The 12,413-nt window shown below is 45.7% G+C and overlaps 1 protein-coding gene across 1 annotated transcript in view; it reads right to left on the bottom strand.

The window, feature by feature from the left end:
* LOC115074808 (furin-like) overlaps positions 1 to 11,678 on the bottom strand; it is a 180,813-nt gene extending 169,135 nt beyond the window's left edge. Inside the window, exon 1 of the mRNA XM_029574656.1 lies at positions 11,436 to 11,678. The gene's annotated coding sequence lies outside the window, so the exon portion shown is untranslated. The remainder of the gene's footprint in view (positions 1 to 11,435) is intronic.
* Between the last annotated feature and the right edge of the window lie 735 nt (positions 11,679 to 12,413).

Below are 12,413 nucleotides of genomic sequence, written 5' to 3'. Positions count from 1 at the left end.
AACCTTGCACTCACAAAGTAAGGAAAGCAAAAATGTTCCTGGTATACTTTGGCACCCAGAGCGTTACATGTATTTTTCTAATACTCCGGCAAACATTATCAATTAACATCTCCCCCTTACATCTCTTCCTGTGATAACAGCTGGTGTCTAAGGACACAGTTCTGAGAATACATTTACGTTTGAATGATTCAAAACATGCAACTTCCTTTTTTGTATTAGCAACAAAATGCTAACAAAAAGTTCCACCCCAGAATGAAGAGAACCTACGAATGTGTACATCTACAAAAATGCATGAAAGAAAAAAAAAAACACAAACACAATGCCCTTAAGAGAGTCTCCATGTCCCCTCACCTGCTACGTATCCTGACAATCTGGTGTGGATAGGATCTCAAAACGCAAACGTCATTAGAGGGACAAACCTACATAGCAATCTCCAATCCTTTTTTTTCCCCCTTCAGAAAGTAGGCTTTAAGAGACTTTGCTATTTCCTGATGTCATGCTCTTAAGCGGTAATGTTTCAATAGTCAACATCAGCAATTCCCTACTAAACCTCTTCAATGATTAGAAATAAAGTCACTTAATGGGAATGGCATGGATAAAAGGGAAGCAGACCTCATGAGCACTGAGCCATGATCGGAGGGACACCGAACATGGCATCTCCTCTGCAAGATAGGTGTGCTCCTATTCTCAGGAGCACATCCAGAAGTTAACAGGTGTTGCTGCAAGTGTGTTTTAAAAGTTTAAGAGAGCGATGTCTAGTGCAGGGGTTGCCAACTCCAATCCTGAAGAGCCAAAACAGGCCTGGTTTTCAAGATATACACAACGAATATGCACGAGATAAATCTGTATACAATGAAGTGAGTGCATGCAAATCTCTATCATGCACATTCACTGTGGATATCCTGAAAACCTGGCCTGTTTGTGGCTCTCAAGGACAGGAGTTGGCCACCCCTGGTTTAGTGTGTAATGCTTAAAAACAGGAAAGTTTAAAAAATAAATAAATAAATAAAAAAGGAAGCACAAAAGAGCCTCTAAGCTGAAAGGATTCACAGGCTGCCTTACCATAATACATACAGTTCAGTAATGGCCAATTCCCGAGTCACGTAAACAGCCAAAAATATCTGGTGGGTTGCCACAAGTACTTCCCCCACCCCCATGCAATTAAAAAAAAAAAGTATTTGGGCCAGCTGGAGAGAGAAATGTTCTGTCCTTGCAGACTTTCAAATTATCAGGCGCGGAATTTTGATTACACTTACTTTTTAAAAGATCTAAAATAGCTTGCTGGCTTTCGGTCCCGAAAGGCAGTGGTACCCTGGGGCGCCAGCCGCGCGCATCAGACGCAGAGATCGCAGGCTGGAGGAGTCCTGCTGGAATGACGTCACTCGCAGCAGCAGCAGCGCCCGGCAGTGGGGGCCCCCCTAAGCATTCCCTGCATAAACAGCCGAAAGGGCACATTTTACGGGAGGGCAGCCTCGCGGGCCCACGGCGCGTGCACAAGATTTCCGCGCCAGGCGCTGCACGTGACTGTGGCTTGCGCTTCCGCGGTGCAGACTGCACGCGGCTCCTGCAAATCCCAACTAGCTGCAAGCATTGTAAGCTCTTGTGAGCGCAGAGGGGCTCTGGCACCTTCTGAACCCCGCAAAAAAAAAAAAAAAAAAAAAAAAAAAGCTTTGCCAACGTCCCTGCTGCCGTTTCGTAATCTCGGCTGCCGGGAGTCATTTTGGGGACGGTTTCCTACCCGCCACAGACCGCAGGCTTTGCCTAGGAGAGGTCCCAAGATGGCTTGAGATCTGGAAGCAATTAGAGAAGCTTATCCCCAGGTTACATTTTTTTTACAGCCCAAGTTCTCCGCGGCTGCAACACCGAGACCTTCGGTCTCTCTCCCTTCCTTCCCCTCTGGACCGGTTCGTCTCGGCGGTTTTCCTCCATGCGGTGGCTGCGGAAGGGCAGTTTCACGGCCTGCACGTAGTTTTTGCCTCTTTCGCTCTCGGAGCCCCTTCCATGAATCACCGCTGCACTTTCTTTTCTGTAAATCTTCTCCGCATTTTTTTTTTAATGTGTGGGAGGTTTTCCAGATGAAAAGCATTAAAAATCTCTCCACCACGATACAGAGCACGTAAGCCATGTCAATTGTCACATTCAGTAAGGCATGGAATAAGGCACAAAAGGTTCCTTTATCGCAGCAACAACAACAAAAAAAAAAAGGCGAAGAGAGCTAGCAGCACATATCCAGAGTGCCCTCCTCAAAAACAACTGCATTGAGACTGCCAGAATGAATAGAAAAGTGGGTAAAATGTTAGAAGTCCTATCAGAAGCGCAGGCACTCCCATAACTGTCTGGACTTAGGATGCCACATTTTCTATCAACAGTCACACTAGTATTGGTAACTACTTAACTACTGGGGCCTAGGAGGCTGGAGGTTCAGACAGGGTCAGCTTTAGGCACAGGCAACACAGGCACATGCCTTGGACACCAAATTCTGAAGGTAACCCTAAAACTGGGCCTTGCCCTGCTGAACTCTGCCTTCCAGGGGGAGGGCGGAACCCCTCGCTCTGTGTCCGCTGCCTATGGGCACTGCCATCTTAAATATGGCCCTGTGTTCAGGCAACCGTTTTGTTATTTGACATGGGAAGGGAGGGGTGCAGGATGCAAACTAAAAGGGGGGAGTCGGTTGGAGGGGAGATCTTGATTGCTTATGTACCAAGACAGCAGAGCACGATGGAGGAAGCCCACAAAAAGCAATATCTTACAGGCAGCCACATTCTGTGGCCAGCAGCTGGGATATATCTTTAGCGGTAAATGGGCAGACTGGATTAGCCAGCTGGGTCATTTTCTGGCATCAGTCTATTATATTACTATGATCCCATTTCATAGTGAAATCTGAAGGACCTCAAGAATGCTTTTTTCAAAACAATTTACTGACACCCCATAAGTAAAATCACTTAACTCCACAAACTCCTACAGAAAAGTGCAAGGTACAGAAGAGCATTAAAAAACAAAACACGTTTATAAATAAGAATAATACGACAATTTCAGATGGCTAGCTCAAAAAAAAAATACTACCCAACAACTTGCTGCAATGTGAGGTTGATGATTTATGCAAAATGCCCTCTGGTTCATGCAATAATATTCCTGTTTTACATAACAGATTCTATTTCACATCATCAAGACATTATTGACACACTGGGTTGGAGGATGGATTCCCAGGCTGGCCAAAGCTGGGAGATTCTGTGGAGGGAGCATGTACAGTGCCGGGGGGGGGGGGGGGGGAGACAGGAGTTTCAGCATCGGGCCAGGGTCTGGAGGGAGCCATGGTCTAATGACTGCAGTGACTGGACTGGGTGGGGGGCAGGGCGAGAATAAAAAACTCCAAGCAACCGTGACTGAAGAGTCTTGGTGCCATAACTGAATGAAGGCCGATTCCGACGGAGTTGAAAGGCCAAAAGGGAGCCAAAGCAAACTGCTGCACGCAAACTAAATACACAATTACATACAATTTCTTAGGGCTGGCCCAGGGCTGTGCACTGCCATGCACGGGACCAGAGCTTGGATTTGTGAGTCATGTGCAGGCAGCCCCTGAGGGGTGGCAGGCACAATTATTGGGCAGTGGTGACCCTGATTAAGGGCCCATGACTGCAGAGTTGAGGAGGGAGTCCCTGGTGCATGACCCTTGGGCAAGGTGAGCTGGCAGAGGAGATAAAACGGAGACACCCCCCCCGCCCGTGCTCCAGGTACTTTCACATGAAGACTCATGGTACCAGACTCCCTGCTCCATTTCCAACTGAGAAGGAAGCCCAAGAGGAGGAGAAGGAAACTGCAGAGTCAAAACAAAAGGAAAAAACAAAGCTTCAGTGTAGTTGACGACAATATTTTCTGTTATGGGAAGAAACTATTCAGCTAACAATTATTCATAAGAAAAATAGAGTTAATCAAGTTGTTACGAGCCCAGCTAGGAGTGGCCATCCTCTTCATCCCATGTTTGCAAGATTTAGAAAAATGCACACGTCATCCGCCCTTAAGGAGAGGTCCTACTCTGCCCTTATCCAACCTGTTGGAGCTTCCCCTATTACTCTATTAGAATGGCACCCTAGTTACGGTGGCTTACAGCAAATAAAGCAATGGAAAATTAATCAGAAACAAAAAAAAGTTAAATACATTAAACAAGCGGGAGATAGGGCGGGAGGAGTAGTCAAGAGGGCGGCTGGCACCCATTTCCCAACAGCTGGTGATTAGCATTCCTCCAAAGTAACTTCTAAAGTGTAACGTGAGAAGTAGACCTTTCCCCTCTGAATTTGGGAATTCTATGGGCTGAAGATTACCAAATTCATAGTATCGACCCCAGCATGTGTTGTGATAGAGGGCCGGGCTGACTGCCCTGCACAGACTTGAGAGCACCTGATTTCTCTGGGGCAGACATCTCGCTTACCCCGTGCCTCATCTTCGACTGCAAGATCAACTCCCCTCTCAGCAGGAACGAAGGCCACTGGAGCTAGTGCAGGGGCATCCATCTGGAACTGCCCAGGAGGTCTCTGTCTCTTCCTCTGTGTCACTGACTAAACTCCAGATATTCACTTTGGATTCCTCCTGGGATGGGCTAGTGAGACTGAACTCGTCTACACAGGCTTAACAATTTGGCTCAGCAAGTAGGTACATTAATGCAGGCCCCAAGGTTCTTCCCTGGAAGATATGGGCTCTAGGGTTCAGACTTTGGAGGAAGATATTAATGACTTTTAAATAATGAAGGATAGTATAGTAATGCATCAAAAAAAATGTAGCAATTTGAAAACTTTACTAGTTCATTAAAACTTTTCCAAAAGGTGTCTGTTCTTTCCCCAAGAGAGCTTTCTAAAGGGGTTTTTTTTTTGTTTTTTTTAAGAGGTATTGAGCCTGTCCTCGGATTTCATACGCCTGATTTGTAAGGTATTTAACCTTCCATTCAAGAAAGATGGCGATTTGATTGGAGGGGGTGGCCTAAACATCTACAGATGCTGTGAACGTTTCCTCTCTGCTTGAACAATCGCGTTTGGAGGTTCACGAGAGCGCGACTTTGCTTGTGAGTTTAGTTTCTGGGCAAGATACTCGTTCCATTATGAGATTACACTTTAAGAAAGCTCAATCCCTGCTTTTTTGGGTCAGCGGATTTGGATCTATCCCGATATAACAAAGTCTGCACAGGAAAGGAGGAAACTGTTCTTGGCAACGAGACAGGAAGCTCGGGCCCTCGGTGCTCACTTCTATTTACATTATGCCTGTAAATGTTTAGGGTTTTTTTTTGGCAATGCCAAGTCTGTTTTTTATGTTCCAGGACATCTAAGGGCCTCTCTCGATTCAAAGGTCACCACTCTGGGCTTCCCTGGGATTATGTGCTGGGTTATCCACCTATTTCATTTCTTTTCGATTTATTTCTTCTCCTCCAGCTAAGTTAAGTGGTCTCAGATAGGGGAGGGGGTGGGGATGTTATTAACGGAGTTATATTGGATTTTTTTTTGTCATGTGTTTATTTTGTTTGCTTACCGCCCCCTCTGCTTCCTCGTGAGTAATATGCTTGTGTTTGAAATTTTTATATAAAATTAACATGTTTTTAAAAAGAAGGGCATTAGCAGTAAATCTGAGAGAGATTAAGATCATCTCCAACTTGCCCTGAATTGCAAGCGAGGATTATATCTGTCACGGTATGTGCAAACACTCACCCCTTACTCCCCCCCCCCCCCATGGGTAATTTATGACTTCCAGTAAATCTTTAGAACACAACATCCTGTTGGCTTGGCAAAGGTTAGAAAGGTCAGTTTACCAAACTCTCATTTTCCTGGGGGCAGTGCGTTGATGAAGGTGATTTAGAAGTCATAATATGGCGCTGCTTCTCTCTATTTCCCCCTCGGCCTCAGGACATCCCAGAAGGCAGGCCACAAATGATAAGAAGCTAATATATGCCATACTGGCTCAGATCAAGGATCTGTCTCCAAGGGTGGCCAAGCCAGGTCACAAGTACCTGGCTAGTACTTCCGACACCCAGCTCAGATGCACCGCCCGAGCTCTCTACTCCACAACTGGAAACATTTTTTTCTCTCTTCATTCTGATTCAGACTTTCATTTACAGAGTAAACAAATAAATATAAAGGTGCCAATCTGTGCCTTCACTACCGCTTCAGCCCAGAGATTAGGAAGGTACTTGGGAGGGTAGAGATTTTAAGTATATGAACGAAACCACTTCCCCTTTCGCCTCCACAGACCCGACTGCAACAGTAGGGATCTGGATAGGAGAAAAAGCAAACGGGGAACGCAAACATCCTCTCCTAGCCCACCTACACACAAATTACATTTATTTTTAACCAAGCACATGGTGGATAATAAAAAAGAAAAAGCACCCACACATAAACAGTCCCTAAAACACAACAACAACTTCTTTGGCTGCCCTACAAGAGAGTCGATTAAGAGATACAAACTGAACTTTCCTGGCTGCCCAGGGAAAACAGCTGTGTCTTTATTACCATTCAAGGAACAGAGTTTTCCACTATAACTCTGCACACAATAAGGCAACAGCAACTGAAACACATGCACCCAGTTACTAAAGGCATTTCAGGTGGCGTGCTGTATTTACAAAAAGGCAAACAAAATAGGGGTAGAGGGGGTTAAATTACAAAATGTCTTTACAGGCAAGATTTCAATTTTTTTTTCCTTCAGAAAAAGATGTTAAGCTCCCAAGTAATTTGTTATGCTAATCTGAGCTGTCTGTTTTAATTCAGTACTGCAGGAAATACAAATATTAAACCATTTACAAAACAGGAAGAAAAAAAAAAAGACATTAATTGTAAACAAGTCAAGGAAGATTTGAGAGCAACGATGCAAAATACTTCGCCTCGCCTAGTCCAATTCGAATGGGTCACGAGGTTATGGTCTATCCTTCCACTCAAGTAACTAGAGAAAATATTTCATCCCTGTGATGGAATGAAAAATGCCCACTTGTTAAAAGTAAAACTAGAGGGTTTTTGTAAAAACTCTAGAGGGCAATGCTGCTATACGAAACCTCCGTTTTTAAAGCATGAATGAAACGCAAATTTAAAAAATACAAATATCTGTCAAATTATTGTGTTGCTCACTAGTACAACAAAACCCCAATATAATTCCCAGTAATCACGTCTGTGTTTACTTTTTGAAAAACTGGGTACTTTGTTTCTACAGTCTGGCCTGAAAATCACCTCCAAGCACTCTCGGAAGTCCCTGAATTCTCCAAAGTCACAAGAGCTAATTTATGTAATTATAATTAGATGGTAATAACAAACACCCATGTTCCTTCCACACTTGGCAGCTAAAGGACCAGAAATGTATTCGCCAGAAGGTGGCTGTACACATTTTTCAACAATGTGATAGGATGCTAATGCCCTATCCAGCTATTTATATTTTAAAAGTCTGGATCAATAAAAAGGAATATTCTGCTGAGTGTGGGCGTCACGGTTCTCGGTCCCTTCTGCTCCAGTGCTGGTTACCAGCAGTCTCATCCTAACTTCTCCAGGGTGAGAGGAAGGGGAGAAGAACAGTGTTATGCAGAAAACTGAACCCAAACCCACGTTCCCTTGTGCTGCTATTCCTTCTCACGCTGATGTCCTATTGTTGTTATAGCATTTGGCATGCTTGCATTCATACCAGCAATGCTAAGCATTTACACACCACTTCTTTTTTTAAGTAAATCCAAAAATAGAGATTAAAACATGTGCCAAATTAGCCTTTGGATATTTACTATGGATGACATTGGATTTCATTTGCATTTTTGTAGGACAGCAATGGATACGTGTACGCTCAGAACAAAATCTAAGGTAAGGACAAGTCTTGACATCCAAGACAGAATCAAATAACTCTCACTCCAGCTACCTGCAGTTTTGTTTTGGATTTTTAAGTAGCTTTCCATAAACCAGCAAGAAAACAAATTCCTTAACTGCTGGGCATCTAACTCTCTTACACCCCGAGGACTGGCTTACTCCATCCTTTGAAAGATGGGACAAGTTGACACTGCTGCTGGACAAGATGGATGCACACAGAAGCATCATTCCTACTTCCTATCTTTTGCAGCAGTGCCAGGACAGATTCAGAGGGAAAGTGGAATATGGCCTGTGGATCCTGAAGCTGAGATCTGGAAGAGCCATTATCAACTGCTGCCTAAGTACTCCAGTCACCGCAGTAGAATTTATTACAAACAAAAAAAAACAACATTTCAGCTACATTTTAGAATTAGCCTGCATTATCCAGCTAGACAATAGCAGCTTTTGGGCTGAACTGGTGGTTCAGTAGCAACAATGTGTGCTGCCATGCAGAGGATTTGAATTCTATTCCCGGTCCTCAGAATGCTGAAGGCAATGGCAACACCCGATAGATTTAAGGCCCGTGGGATCTCTTTACTGTTTGGGATGCGGTCGGGTACTTGTGACTTGGATTGGCCTCTGTTGGAAACAGGATGCTGGGCTTGATGGGCCCTTGGTCTGACCCAGCATGGCAAATCTTACGTTCTTATGATTGCAGGGTTCTGGGAACAGCTTTGGTGCATGGCCCAATAAAACAGGGGGGGGGGGGGGGGGGAAATCCCCAGGTACTTGAGAATCAAGGCTCACTGTGCCAGACCCCAGACTTGGTTCCAACTAAGCTGGAAACTGCAGAGTCAAAATTAAAATGCTGCCAGTCTCACTGGGTTTTTTTTAAACTAGTATCCTGATGGCCTGGTGGCTTATTGGCAGTGCCGTGCAGAAGACGTGGGCTAGACTTCTGCAACTTGGGCCGGCTGGGGATTCTGTGGAGGCAGCACCAGTTATTGCTAAAACAGAGACACCTACTGGCCGGATTTAGGATGCACACATTCTGTGTTCCACAAGGAGCGAGCAAGCAAGCAGTGTTGTGTGGCTGAGGCTAAAGAAAGCCACTGCAATAGCAAAGCTAGACGCTGGAGTTTATTAAAATAGGGGAATAATCCCAGGGACTTGTGAATGAGGGCTCATGGAATCACAGCCCAACAGAGGCCTGGTTCTGACTACACTGGAAGCCCAAAGGAGCAGTAGGACATTTCCAAGCACAAAAAAAAAAAAAAAAGCCACAAGTAGAAGATTTGACATTCAAATAGCCTTGGTTCTCTCTGCTTCTCCATTTGGGTAGTCAATTTGCTCTCACATTTGCCCCTGTGCAGAACTGAATATGATGTTCCTAAATTTGCCAGACAGAAATATCCCTCTAATCACTCTGCAATCTCAGAAAGTGCAAAAAAAAAAAAAAAAGCCTGATCTCCTTCCAATAATACCCCAAAGGTGGTAAGCATACCCCTTGCCGTTGCCAAGTAAATTAGGGACACACACACACATGCACAGACATCAGTATAATCTAGTAAGCCTCTCTTTCAATAGAGCCAAGGCTAAACAAAATATAAAAAAAAAAAAAAAAAAGCTAGCACTCGGTCAGAAAGGTGCACGTACCTAGATCGAGGTGGGCAGCGCAGGTCTTCAGGATATCAACAAGGAATATACAAGAGATCCTTGCGTATAAGGGAGGCAATGCACGCCCATATCTCACATATACATTCGTTGTGGCTATCCTGAAAACCAGACCTGTTGGCAGCACTTGAGGGCTACACTTGCCTGCTCTTGACCTGGATGAATGCTAAGCTGCCTTTTCGGGTAGCTTGAAGTTTTCCCCTTATTTTCCTACCCTCCACTACCCTTTCCCTCTCTCCAGCAATTCTGTTGCTGTTTAAGCATTAGCCCAGGCACCAGCTCTGTGGATGCAGCGGGGGCTTCACCGTGTCCAGAGTGTTAATTTGTGTTAAGTTTAGCACCCCCCCAATCCTTTTAGAAAGTTGGCTCTTATGCACAGTTCGTCCCCTATGCACAGCAAAATTAAAAAAAAAAAAAATGTATGCAGTCAAGAGGACCTCGTCCTTAATGCTGCAAGGAACCTGAGCCACAAGGCCAGTGTATGTTCTAAAGATAATGAGGAGATATGAATCTTTTCTTCTCATCAAACCCATAAAAGTAATTTTGATGATACTGAAGCAGCATGATGACACCAATGGGGCATTAGCTTCGACCCCAAGTTCATTCATTTTAAGACTGTCTCTTTCTACAACAATAATGACAATTCAGCTTCCACACTAATGTAGGGGCTGTCATTCCGTGGCATCTGACAAGAGACTAATGAGGTGTCGAAATTCATACACATCATTGCCTTTATTCTTATATCTGTCTGATAGACGGTATCACCAGTGTGAAAATCTCATTTGTGGCTGATTCCCCCCCCCCACACATAGGATGTGTTTTGCTGTTTTGTTTTTTATATATAGTAAATAAGTTTGAAAAATGTGACCATGTCAATCATTAGCTTTTACATTACATTTTACAGATACACAGAATATTTTACGAAAATGGCATTGATTTTATTTACTTTCCTGAATAAAACAATCAAAATGTTTTATGCTGAGTTGTAGGGGGAGGTCATGACTTGTGTCGAAGTTTGAGCTCTTTTGGTAACAAACAGCAGGGCTAACCAGTACTGATTTTCTTGAGTCTCTTTTTACCCTGCCCAGAATTAATCATGCTAAATTACTCATACTAGATGATGAACTATTATTCACTTTGCTGAGACTGAAACCCTACAGGATCATCAGGCAGCAAAGACCACAGCCAGCGCCATAGGAGGTGCCAGCTCTATGGCTGCAGCGGGGGCTTGTGCACCCCCCCCCCCCAGTATCGAGGAGGCTCCTTCACTTCGTCCAGGGAGAGAGGTAACTGATGTCGAGTTTCGCACTCCCAATCGTTTTGAAAAGTTGGCTCCTATGATACAGACAAGTGACGTGCTATGTCCATAGACAAGGCTAGCCCTTAATATATCTTCTCTCTGCGGGACGGACTACAATGCCATTTTCATAGGCTCCGACACTGCAATAATACCATTAGGCAGGATAAGAACGACAAAACAAGACGACTAAAGCCCATCCTCACGTGTATTTCTGAAAATGCCCCCTTTGCCAAAAGCACAGAAGATCATTTAAATGAACAACCCGGGCTTAGTATTAAACTTAAACCCAGGAAAGCAAAACGCACGGTGACGGGAACTCAGCCCCATCAGGTCACAATTCCCCTCCAGGAATCAACGCAGGCGGACACGGAGCTGGCCCCCTGCCTCCGCTTATGAAGAATGAACGTCTAATTCTAGCGATCACTGAGGCCGGGTCCTGGAAAATTAGAGTTCACTACGAAATCCCAGGGAATTTGCAGATCAAATTTCTAACAAAATTTAGGAGGCGACGAAAGAATCTGTTTACGTGTAATGAAAGTTTTAGGGGGGAGGGGGGGTTCTCTTTATTGTGATGGAAAAAGGTTATTAACTTCTTCCTTGTGGCACACGCTGGCTAGTTTAAAGGGCACAGCCGAGAAATTATTAACGAAAGCATTTCCTGCCCTTACCTTGGATAATTTCAGATGGGATCCAGGCGGAAAAGAAAACAAGCTCTCGAGCTCCGTCCTTCCAAGTCCTCTTACGAGCTTAACTGGCCCCTGCCCGGACTTCGCTCTCGACCTCCCCCCCACTTTTCAACTTAATTCAGCAAGGACGCCAAGGTTAGCACCAACTTTCCCTTCACTCCTCCGGTTGCCTTCTTCCTTTCCCCGTCACACTCATGGGAGCGCTCCCCGCACCACCCCCCTCCTCCTCTCGCCCCTGCCAAGTCCCCAGCCACCGCCGCAGCGGCTTCTTTATTTGGAGGGAAAGGGCAGCGTCATCCCCCACCCCCCGCGAGAAGGCAGTCGCTTCTCTGGAAACCCAACCGGAGCCCTGCCCCCCCCAGCCTTGGACACGGCGGAAGGGAGGAGACGGGGCGGAGGGAAAAAAAAATAGCAGGGAGAGTGCGCGGCGCTCGCTATCAAAGGAGCCCGAGAATTTGCTGCTCGAAGCTTGCAACCCGCGCGCCCGCTCGCTGCCGCCTTCGCCTTCTAATCCCCGGGCCCTCCGCGTTCTCTTTCCGAACGTTCGGGGCCCGGGCCTCAAAGAAAGGGCGCGCGAAGCGTCCTCCGGCCCCCCGCCATCTTCTCTCGCACAGCCCCTCCCCCCTCGGTCACCGAACCATCCTCTCCCCCCCTCCCACTCCCGAACCTCGGGCCGGTTCGATTCGGAGCAGAGGAAGAAAAAAAAAAAAAAAAGGAAGCCCCCCTCGCTGGACGCGCGCCGGATACCGCGTCACCGTCAAGCAGCAAAACTCAGCCCGAGCGCGCAGGCACATTTCACACGTCACGAGCTGCTCCCTCCGCCGCCGCCGTGGTGCAGGAGTCTGCGATTACTAGCGCCTGGGAAATTCAAACTTTGCCCGCAGATTTGTAAACAATGCTAAAATAAGGCTCGGGAAGGAAAACTGTCTCCTCTTAGTGGAGTTCTGCAGCTTGCGTTGG

Source organism: Rhinatrema bivittatum, chromosome 13, assembly GCF_901001135.1.
Source record: "Rhinatrema bivittatum chromosome 13, aRhiBiv1.1, whole genome shotgun sequence".
Lineage (NCBI taxonomy): Eukaryota > Metazoa > Chordata > Amphibia > Gymnophiona > Rhinatrematidae > Rhinatrema > Rhinatrema bivittatum.
Note: the sequence above shows the minus strand (reverse complement) of the source record. Positions and strands in the feature narration are given on the sequence as shown.